General features: G+C 36.1%; 1 protein-coding gene across 15 annotated transcripts in view; it reads right to left on the bottom strand.

The window, feature by feature from the left end:
- Positions 1-3,911: 3,911 nt before the first annotated feature.
- EPB41L2 (erythrocyte membrane protein band 4.1 like 2) overlaps positions 3,912-11,644 on the bottom strand; it is a 297,090-nt gene continuing 289,357 nt past the window's right edge. For all 15 annotated transcript variants that reach the window (XM_063443121.1, XM_063443128.1, XM_063443124.1 and 12 more), the window contains one exon: positions 3,912-5,049. The gene's annotated coding sequence lies outside the window, so the exon portion shown is untranslated. The remainder of the gene's footprint in view (positions 5,050-11,644) is intronic.

Below are 11,644 nucleotides of genomic sequence, written 5' to 3'. Positions count from 1 at the left end.
TGAGCACTATAGTGGATTCAGTTGAGAAGTACACACCTCCGTAATATTGGATGACGATTGGCGTTTGGAATATGGTATCAGCCACTCGGAGGAGGACCTTTGGGTTTATATTTTGGACCTGTACAGGAAACGAGCATCCCGATTGATAAAGCCGCACAGGTGAAACGCGTAAGTGGACTATATAGTATAGCTGGCTCCCTACAAGGTGAGCAAGTATTGCACTGTATATATGCATCTGCAGTAGCACTCTTTGAAAATACTACACAAAAAAAATATTTTTTTGTCTCTCATCTTGGTGAGATTACTGACTAGATACAGCAAGAAGGTTTTGGTATTACCTTATATACCTATGCTGGAGTGATTTGAGCCTATCCGTATGTGGCTCTCTACCATGTGAGTTTGGTCCATATTGTCTCCCTACTTATATCTCTGGACCCTGATATACTTCACTATTGTATATGTCTATTTTCCATATAGGAATTATACCATTGTACACTTCCCCATTAAATATAGGGGGTAAGTTTGACCTTTCTAGCGCTCCACTGAGAGACACCTTTAGTGGTTTGTTCCACCTGGGTTATCGGTTTTTGTATTAAAAATATTTGCCTGGAAATTATAAACCTGTAAACTTAAAGGGACATTATAGTCACCAGAACAACTACAGCTTACTGTAGTTGTTCTCGACATTATAGTCAGTCCCTGCATGCTTTTTGCACTAAATATTGTTTACACTACAGCCTAGGGACACCTCCATTGGTCACTACTCAGATGACTACTAGAGGTGCTTTTTGGAGCAGTGCTGCAACATTCACTGTCTCCACTCGCTGCATTGAGACACTGAACTTTTCTCATAGAGATGCATTAATTCAACTGCTTAAGGGCGGAGGCAATTGTAAAGTTCTAATCAAAATCAAACCTGGAATTTGCGATATAGGTCTACCATAATTTATCTCTTTCATATTAAGTGCACCCACAATTATTATATATCATTTTGTTCTGGAGAAACAGGACTTTTATTTCACATCAAATATTCCTATATGAATCTTAATTTAATATAAATAAAATCTAAATTTTGAGAAATTAGGAAATGATCTTTTTTTGCATGGCATTTTAACTGTGAATATCATTGTACTGTTACTGCACTAAAACAGACATATTTGAGAAGTGGCCAGTGAAGGTATCCCTAGGCTGTAATGTAAACACTACATTTTCTCTGAATACACAGTGTCTACTGCAAAAAGTCTGAAGGGAATGATTATACTCACCAGAACAAATACAACAAGCTGTAGCTGTTCTGTTGACTATAGTTTTCCTTTAATGTAGATAAATGCAATGTTCTGCACTTTGGTGTAAAGAATGCCAAAGTAACTAACACCCTAAATGGTGAAGGTGATATCACTGCTGGTGGTCGGCAGGCAACAATGAGTTTAACTTAACTGAACCCGTCACTTGTGGGCGCTGCCATCTTCTTCCAGCAGTTCTTTTCCTGTCCTTGTGCTTCAGGAAGAAGCCACACTGGCTGTTTGACAGCCAGGGGGGTGTTTCATTTTATTTATAAAAAATGTATATAATTATTGTAAATTGTCATTATTATAGGATACTCCTCACCCATAAGGCAATTTAGCAAGCCTTCAGCACTGGAAAGAGTTATGCTACAGGTAATCATATAATACGCCAATTTACAGGGATATCTTCTAAAGGAGAATTGTCAGGAATTCATATTGATTTTCCAACTTTTGGCCAATTTAGCAAAATTACAAAAAATATCTAAGTTAATTCTGTTTGCAGGTAAGTATATTGAAATTAAATTTGAAATGCACTTTAAAGTCCCAGCAATTCTAACTTTAATGAAAAACCCTGTTAGTTGACTGTGCCTTCCATGTATGTATTCCATTGCTGATACGAACTGTTACCCCAATACAGAGGTCTTCATATTCAATTCATAATTAAAATATATCCTTTCTGAAAAAAATATATCCTGCTTGGACAATGTCCACAGTGCACTTTAAATGGACAAAAACTATACATATAACTTCCATAATTAGAACAGGATACATATGCGTACTACACTTTGTAATGAGGAAGTATAGTATTGAATGGTATCTGGTTAGTATTATTTGCAACTGTAGGTAGAAACATTGCAAAGTACATTATTACTACTACTGCAAGATTTATTTATTCTTTTATAACAGTTTAATAGTTATATTTCAGCAAAGCTCTGTCTGCAAAGACAAATTTGCCATGTCCTTCTCTTGCAGAATTAATGGGTTCATCTTTCAATCCCTCTGTGCTGTTTTATTATGCTTCATGCTATGGAAACATTCTTTGTGTGTGATGACTCTGGTGCAATTAATATGGTGAATAAATGTAATGAGAGAATAATGGGAGCATACTGGGAATGGTACATGTCTTTTCGGAGGCTGTGGATAAGGAAAATACATTCCAATTTCTAAAATTTAAAAAAAATAAAATAATTTATAAATATAGTTATAAGTAGTTTAGTGTTTAATTATACTATGGCAATAAATACATGCTTCAGTAGATATAAAATTTAGAGGACTTCTTATAAAAGGATCACTATAGTGTCAGGAAAACTAAGCGGTTTTCCTGACACTATAGTGCCCTGAGGGTGCCCCCACCCTCAGGGTCCCCCTTTAGTAGCTTACCTTATCCCAGCGCCGGGCTCCCTCGGCGCTGGTGACCTCTCCTCCCCCGCCCGACGTCAGTGGAGCCGAATGGGCATGCGCGGCATTTCTCAATGCTTTCCTATGGACGCTCTGCGTTTTTAAAGCGAAATTTGCGTCCAGCGTCGCAGATGTGCCTCTAGTGGCTGTCCGGATTTACCCCAAATGTAAACATAGCAGTTTCTCTGAAACTGGCCCCCACCGCTTATGGGTCGGGGCCGGGGGGAGGACAATAGGTTCCCCTCCCCCACATTTTTATTTAGGGCCCCCACCTGCCGCTTATGGGTGGGGGTTGGACGCTAGGTCCCACTCACGCAGCATGGGTGGGAGGACACTAGGGTTTTTTTTTTTTGTAGACATTTGGGAAATTTTTATTATTTAATATTGACCCCCATAGAGTAAGGGAGGACATGGGAAGCTTAGGAAGTGACGGGGAGCACTGCTCCCTGAGACTTCTATTTTTACATATTACAAGGAGGAAACTGCGTGCCGGAAGCTCCCTCCTTGTAATAAACCAAACGAACAAAGAGGTCTATGTTCATTTATTTGAAATTTCTATTCATTTATTCGTCTTTCTGCCGAATGGATAGATGAAATTCCTGTTCGAATGCCAAAGTGTTTAATTGGGCATGTGCGGGAATTTCACAGCGCTATCTGGTGTGGGACATCTACCCACACAAAGATGGCGGTGCCCAGGACCTAGGTCCGGGTATAAAATAAAGATGCAAAAATAGGTAAGATGGAGTGTTTAGGGGGCAATTGGGGCCGACTAGGGGGACAATTAGATGTAGTGAAGTCGGGAGGGGGGATTAAGAATTAAAAAAATAAAAAACGTGATTCACCCATGACAGTGCCGCTTTAACAAAACAGTGCACCTTGTTATTTTCCCACTGTGTGTGATTGTAATAGTGGGAAAAGATACACTTTTTTTGTGTTTGTCATCTACAAATTATTCAAAAAATAATGGAACCTTCAATAAATGATTAAGGCTTATTTCTTTTTTTCTTCTTCATCGTGGACTGAGAATAATCCAGACTACAGGTCTGAAGTATAATGCGGAGACAAACCTTCATTCATTCATTCTCAGAAATCATAACTGTAGCAAAAGATGCATTTTAAAAACTTTCCATGAAATCTCTGTTCAGTCACTTTTCTGTTTAGGTATATCACATGGTAAATGACCTGATGAGATTGTGAGTCTTTATTCGTCCAAGTAACACCACAGACTTACTAAATCCTTTTTATTTATATTTAGTATAGTTAGGAGAGTTCGGTGAACAAAAAAAATATATGAGATGCACAACAATGTAAACTATATTGAGCATGACAGCAAGCAGAGAAATAATCATAACAAATATGCCAAACTGTTTTAATTACAGGGTTGTCAGTGAAAACAGAGATGGGGTTTGGAAGGAGTGTTTTACACATGTGAATTCAAATAACAAAATTCTAATTATGGACACATTACCAAAAACAGAATAACAAAAAAACACTAGGTGGGTTGAAGCTGCCAAGAATGGTGTTTACCTCCTTTTTTTGGGAAGAGATTCAGTAGTATATCATCTTCCTGGAATGTTATGTATTGCCTCTGAAGGGGGTGGCTTATAAAGTTCACCACCATGGAAGAGAAAAGAAAAAACAAAAACAAAAAAACCTTAACTAGGTCGAACTCCCTCTTAACTACTCCCTAGTGTGCAGCAATAAAAGTCTCATCCAAAAAGCTAAAATTTAACTTTCTTGCCCTCAATGTGACTTAAACACATTGGATTGCATCCATTTTAACAATTAAGTTTTGCCAGAAATTAACATAGGCTTAAATATAGAAGGATTGGTAGAAAAACACCAATGAGCGTGAAACAGGTACTGAAAATCTAAGAAATATGAAAAAAAATATATATATTTTTTTCTTCTTTTTTTATTTTTATTACTTTATCATATATTTACCTGAATAGTTTGTAAGTCTGCAAAACACCCCAACAAGAGGCTTCCGTCGAAACAATAACAATAAAAAAACCTTTGTTAGTTATAAAGATCCAACATCTTCTCTCGAATGGATTATTTCACAAATGAGTATTATTCACCAAAACACAACAAAGAATTACAAAAAATGGCAAGTAGTTGTGCAAACAAAACTCTACTAAAAAGCTAAAAATGTTAGGAAGTGGTTACAAAAATGAAACAAGCTGAAAGAAATGGAACAGTATACAGGTCAGAGATGTTAAGCTGAGGTTGTATGTTGGCATCTTAACCTTCAAGCGTTCTGGTATGCTTGCCAATCCAGATCAATTCATAGAAGTATTAGCAGCAGGACGTAGTTGGGCATGTTTTGAATTCCTTCATATGGTGCGAATGTTCCAGATTCCTTCTGTAAGCAAACATGACAAAATAAAATGGTGTTGGCATGCATGAAGATTATGTTTAAAGGAAAACTATGTATTCCTGACCCTACAGTGTTAAACACTATTTAGGTGGCCTTGCCCCCTTAAAAAGCTGTAAAACTATTTTTTTTATTTTTTTTTACAGATCTGCCGGCGCTGGCTGAGTCACCGCCCCACCTTCTTGGCTGATTTGACAATATCAGCCAATCGGAAAAGCATTAGATTGGCCGAGAATGTCAATTCTGATTATATCAAGCAAGGAAGCGTGGCGGGAGTGGAGCCAAACACCATACTGCATCTCTGTCCACTGCATAGTACTCAGAACTAACCCAGTAAGCACCTCTAGTGGCAGTCTTAGTGACTGCCACTAGAGGTGTTTCCCTATGCAGTCTCTGCAAGCATTTTTATGTTAACACTGCCTTTTCTCTGAAAAGGCAGCGTTTACATGAAAATGCGTGCAGGGACATATTATACACACCAGAACAACTGCATTAAGCTGTTGTTCTGGTGACTATAGTGTGCCTTTATCTTATATAATGGTTTGGATATTGGATGACTGGGTCCCTTTGATTTCAGACTCTAATAACAAATCATTTTGAAGTAAATAAATAAATATTTTTATTCAGTCTTAGCACTGATGTGAACATCTCCCCACATAATGCTTTATCTGAATAAGTATCAGATAAGTTTCCTTCTTTAGGTGACTTATTAATGCACTGTTTAAAACTCAGTATATACAATATAAGTAAAGTGTGTACTTTGTTATAGTCCCCCACTCAGGTCCAGTGAGGAATGCCCCTGCAATATGTTAGAGTAAACCCCTTGCACGGGTACCTGCATATAAGGCAAGTTGTGGCTGCCATTAAACAAGTTCCTCTTCACCCTCAACATAGAGCCTTGTCTCGTGTGGAGGGGACAGCTATATTCACTCTGGGGATTGCTATAATCACTATACTCCCTTGGATTACTACACTTGCTCTTGCAGGAACATCCTGCTTGACTTGTCTCTGGACTAAGAGAGGTCTACCCACTGGAAGCTGGATCCTGGCCTTGGGTCCAGGGTGGGTGGAGGACAACGAGACCCCAACCAAGCTGTAATGCTGGCTGTGGGGTTTATGGTGGTTATGGTGTCTGGTGGACTGCTTAGGAGTTTGGCTTGCAGAAATGCCTGATCTGTAAATGTGTGTCTGCTTTTTCATAAAAAAAAATAAAAAAAATACATATTGCAATAGAAATTGCCACTTTGATAAAGTAACTGTTACATCCCCTGGCTTTCAAGCAGACAAACTGTGCATGCTACTTCTGGTTTGTTTAGCTAAATACATAAAGGGAATCAACACAGTAAAGGAGGAGACTATATTTAAAAGAAGAAAAACTACCACAACAAGAGGATATAGTCTTAAAGTAGAGGGGCAAATGTTTAAAAATATCAGGAAGTATTACTTTACTGAGAGGGTAGTGGATGCATGGAATAGCTTTCCAGCTGAAGTGGTAGAGGTTAACACAGTAAAGGAGTTTAAGCATGCGTGGGATAGGCATAAGGCTAACCTAACTATACGATAAGGCCAGTGACTAATGAAAGTATTTAGAAAATTGGGCAGACTAGATGGGCCGAATGGTTCTTATCTGCAGTCACATTCTATGTTTCTCAGTGGGGCTAAACTCAAACTACAGAGGCAGGGAATTGATCACACCACCTGCCTTGCAAAGACTTCTCATTGAGCTGCATTGTGAAGTCTGTGGTTAATCAGCCACAGAAAGTCTGGGTTTAATTAGAAGAGGAGGGCTTGCATAGGCTTCAAACAAAAGAAAGGCATCTTTTGCAAGCTGTTTTTGGATAAACCCTGGGAAAAAACGGCATAATTTAATGCATGCCTGTTTTTATTTGGGATATATCTATAAACAGTGATATGTATTTATTTGTTTTTATTTGGGATAAATCTATAAACAGTGATATGTATTTATTTGTTTTTATTTGGGATATATCTATAAACAGTGATATGTATCCATTTGTTTTTTATTTGGGATATATCTATAAACAGTGATATGCATCCATTTGTTTTTATTTGGGATATATCTATAAACAGTGATATGTATCCATTTGTTTTTATTTGGGATATATCTATAAACAGTGATATGCATCCATTTGTTTTTATTTGGGATATATCTATAAACAGTGATATGTATCTGTTTTTATTTGGGATAATCTATAAACAGTGATATGTATCTGTTTGTTTTTATTTGGGATATATCTATAAACTGTGATATGTATTTATTTGGGCAGTGGATTGTCCCTTTAAGTTTGTTGCCTTGGGGCAAAAGTCAATATTCGTGCATAGTAGAATGCTAGCTAGCTTTTCAGGTTCTGTTCTCAGCATGCTTTCTCTTTTTTACCCACAAAAGAGGTGTACAAATTGAGGAGAAATGTGGCCCTCCTCCTTCACAACAGTAAATTTTTAATTAAATTAACCAATAAAGACTGTTTGGGGCTGCTGTTTTAAACTAATTTCTGTAATAGAATTTTTAGATGATAGACATATTTTAGAACATAATGCTCAGGAAATAAATATTACTATTTCTAGTGAACTAAAGCACAAATTTCAAAAAATTTCTCAAAAGAGGGTACACATTGAACCCATGTCCTGAATTTTCATTTTTGGAGTTCTGTCCCTTAGTAAATAATTGCAGTGGCATGGATGTAATGACCCTCCGTGTATTAATGCTGTCAGCTGTATTGCAAGGTTTATATTTCTGAATGACCTAAATGGCTTTTGATTCTGCTGTCTTGACATATTTATAACAAGCTGCCAGAGTTTATTGAACTTATACCGTAAGTAACTCCCTGAAATGAAAGGGGAATGGGGGTAATTGTGATAAGAGACTAGCAAGTATAGTGGAGATAATTTTTAGCGGTCATCATTTAAGTGCTGTAAAATATCTATGTTTGCACATACTTGCAGTGTATTACTATTGCAGCAATTAAATTCACTTCAAGGATGGTAAACAAACTGTCATCAAAATTAAACATTCAGCAAATGGGTTATTTACCAAACTCTTAGCTAAGGGATTTTCTGTTTAAGTCTGGTAGTGTGACACTAAAAAAAAATAAAAAAATGATTTTTTATTTTTATTTTTTTAAATGCACAAAAGAACAGGTAATTGAAAAATAAAGCATACGGGTACTCAAGCAGGATAAAATCAAGTCATTTTAGAAGTTGCAAGGAATTTTACAGGTTTTACTTACATACTTGCGAGTCAAACACATGCTCCAATATCATACATTATTTTGTATGCATGTATGAATATATACACACACACACACATATATATATATAGGTACTGGCTAGCTTTAAGGCTTGGAGATATATATATATATATCTATATATAGATATATATAGATAGATATATAGATCTATATATATCTATACATACATACATACATACACACACACACTTGTGCTCAAAAGTTTGCATACCCTGGCAGAAATTGTGAAATTTTGAAAATATGACTGATCATGGGGAAAAAAAAAAAAGTATTGAAGGATAGTGATCATATGAACCATTTATTCTCACATAGTTGTTTGGCTCCTTTTTAACCCCTTAAGGACCGAGGACGGTTCAGGACCGTCATCGGCATTTTTGCATTGCCGACCGAGGACGGTCCTGAACCGTCCTAACGGTGCAATGTACTTACCCGATCGCCGTCGTTCCCCCGGCGGCGATCGGCGGTGCTCCCGGTGTGGGGAGACTGCCTGCAGCCCAGACAGTCTCCCCATGGCGGATTAGGACCCCTGTGACCATGTGATCGCCCAACAGGGCGACCACATGGTCACAATAGGTGTCCATGTCTCTGCCTGCAGGGGGACTGTCTGTGCTGACAGGCAGTCTCCCTGCTTAGTGTAAAATCATAAAAAAAATAAAGTTTAAAGTTAATAAATAAAAATTATAATTATATATGTGTGTATATATATATGATATATAGACGTATATTATATATATATAATATACGTCTAAATATCATATATATAATGTCATACGAAGTGTATTTTTATATTAATATGTACATATATTAATATAAAAATACACTTATAATTAAATTACACACGTGTATATATAATATATATAATAACTATATATATTGTGTATATATTATTATAAACTACAAATAATAAGTAATTTAAATTAAACTAAAAAAATTAAAAATAATAATAAAAATTTAAAAAAAAATTATATATCTATACGAAATTTTATTCTAACTGTATTTTGATATTAATATATATATATTTATATCAAAATACACTTAGAATGAAATTGTATATATATCTATGTATATATAAATAAATAAAAAGAATACGAACTATTCATATGTCCATATACAAAATTACATAAATAATTATATAAATATACACGTAGACTTCAAATATATAAATATGCATATATATTTAAATTCTACGTGCGTATTTATGTAATATTTTTACATAATTAAGTTATTTTATTGATTGCAATTTAAGGGACCTGCCTGCCAACCCAGGCCGAGAGTACAGAGAATTTAATTTGCTATCACTGTATTTTACCCTGTAACGTTCTACGACACCCTAAAACCTGTACATGGGGGGTACTGTTTTACTCGGGAGACTTGGCTGAACACAAATATTAGTTATTCAAAACAGTAAAACATATCACAGCGATGATATTGTCAGTGAAAGTGACTTTTTTTGCATTTTTCACACACAAACAGCACTTTTACTGATGATATAATTGTTGTGATACATTTTCCAGTTTTGAAACACTAATATTTGAGTTCAGCAAAGTCTCCTGAGTAGAACAGTACCCCCCATGTACAGGTTTTATAGCGTTTTTGAAAGTTACAGGGTCAAATATATGGGTCATATTTTTACATTGAAAATGGCCAGGTTGGTTACGTTGCCTTTGAGAGCGTATGGTAGCCCAGGAATGAGAATTACCCCCATGATGGCATACCATTTGCAAAAGTAGACAACCCAAGGTATTGCAAATGGGGTATGTCCAGTCTTTTTTAGTAACCACTTAGTCACAAACACTGGCCAAAATTAGCGTTCAATTTAGTTTTTTACTTTTTTCACACACAAACAAATATGAACGCTAACTTTGGCAAGTGTTTGTTGTTAAGTGGCTACTAAAAAAGTCTGGACATACCCCATATTGAATACCCTGGGTTGTCTACTTTAAAAAAAATATGTACATGTGGGGTGTTATTTAGCGATTTATGACAGATAATAGTGTTACAATGTCACTATTGATACATTTTAAAAATATAGGTTTTGAAACCTCAATATCCTACTTGTACCTATAGCCCTATAACATGCAAAAAAATAGCAAAAAGCATGTTAACACTGGGTATTTTTAAACTCAGGACAAAATTTTGAATCTATTTAGCAGTTTTTTTCATTCGCTTTTGTAGATGAGTAAAAGATTTTTTACATAAAAGTCAAAAAACATGTATTTTTTTCAATTTTTCATCATATTTTTTCATTTTTTAAAAATTAAATTACATGAGATTATATAAATAATGGTATGTAAAGAAAGCCCATTTTGTCCTGAAAAAAACAATATATAATTTGTATGGGAACAGTAAATGAGAGAGCGGAAAATTACAGCTAAACACAACCACCACAAAAGTGTCAAAAAGATGCCTGGTCGCAAATGTACAACATCGCAAAAAAAGTCCGGTCCTTAAGGGGTTAATCATGACATCAGGAATCACCCAAATGGCCCTGATCAAGAGTTTACATACCCTTGAATGTTTGGCCTTGTTACAGACACACAAGGTGACACAGACAGGTTAAAATGGAAATGAAATGTTTATTTCCCACACCTGTTACTTTTTAAATTGCAATTAGTGTCTGTGTATAAATAGTCAATGAGTTTGTTAGCTCTCACGTGGATGCACTGAGCAGGCTATATACCGAGCTATGGGGAGCAGTAAAGAACCGCGTAACAATTGGTGATGGCTCACTGATGATTTTGGGGGGCATGTTATCAGATAATACTGGCAGACAAATTGCATTCTTCTGCACAAAGGCTGCACATGGGATGTTCTTGGACTTTCCAGCATGACAATGATCCTAAGCACAAGGTGAGGTTGACCATCTAGTGGTTATAGCAAACAAAGGTGAAGGTTCTGGAGTGGCCATCACAGTCTCCTGACCCCATCATCGAGCCACACTGGGGAGATGTCAAACGTGCGGTTCATGCAAGACGACCAAAGACTTTGCATGCCCTGGAGGCATTTTGCCAAGACTAATGGGCAGCTATATTAGCTGCAAGAATTATGGGCCTCATAGATAACTGTTACAAAAGACTGCAATCGTACATTGATGCTTAAGGGTGCAATACACAGTATTAAGAACCAAGAATATGCAGATTTTTATTTTATTTTATTTTTTTAACAGGGCTCATTTAATTTTTTTTCTTTGTTGCCATGTTTTGTTTTATGATTGTGCCATTCTGTTATAACCTACAGTTGAATATGAATTCCACAAGAAATAAAATTAATGTGTTTTGCCTGCTCACTCATGATTTCTTAAAAAATGGTACATGTTA

The sequence above is a fragment of the Pelobates fuscus genome, chromosome 2, assembly GCF_036172605.1.
Source record: "Pelobates fuscus isolate aPelFus1 chromosome 2, aPelFus1.pri, whole genome shotgun sequence".
Classification (NCBI taxonomy): Eukaryota; Metazoa; Chordata; class Amphibia; order Anura; family Pelobatidae; genus Pelobates; species Pelobates fuscus.
Note: the sequence above shows the minus strand (reverse complement) of the source record. Positions and strands in the feature narration are given on the sequence as shown.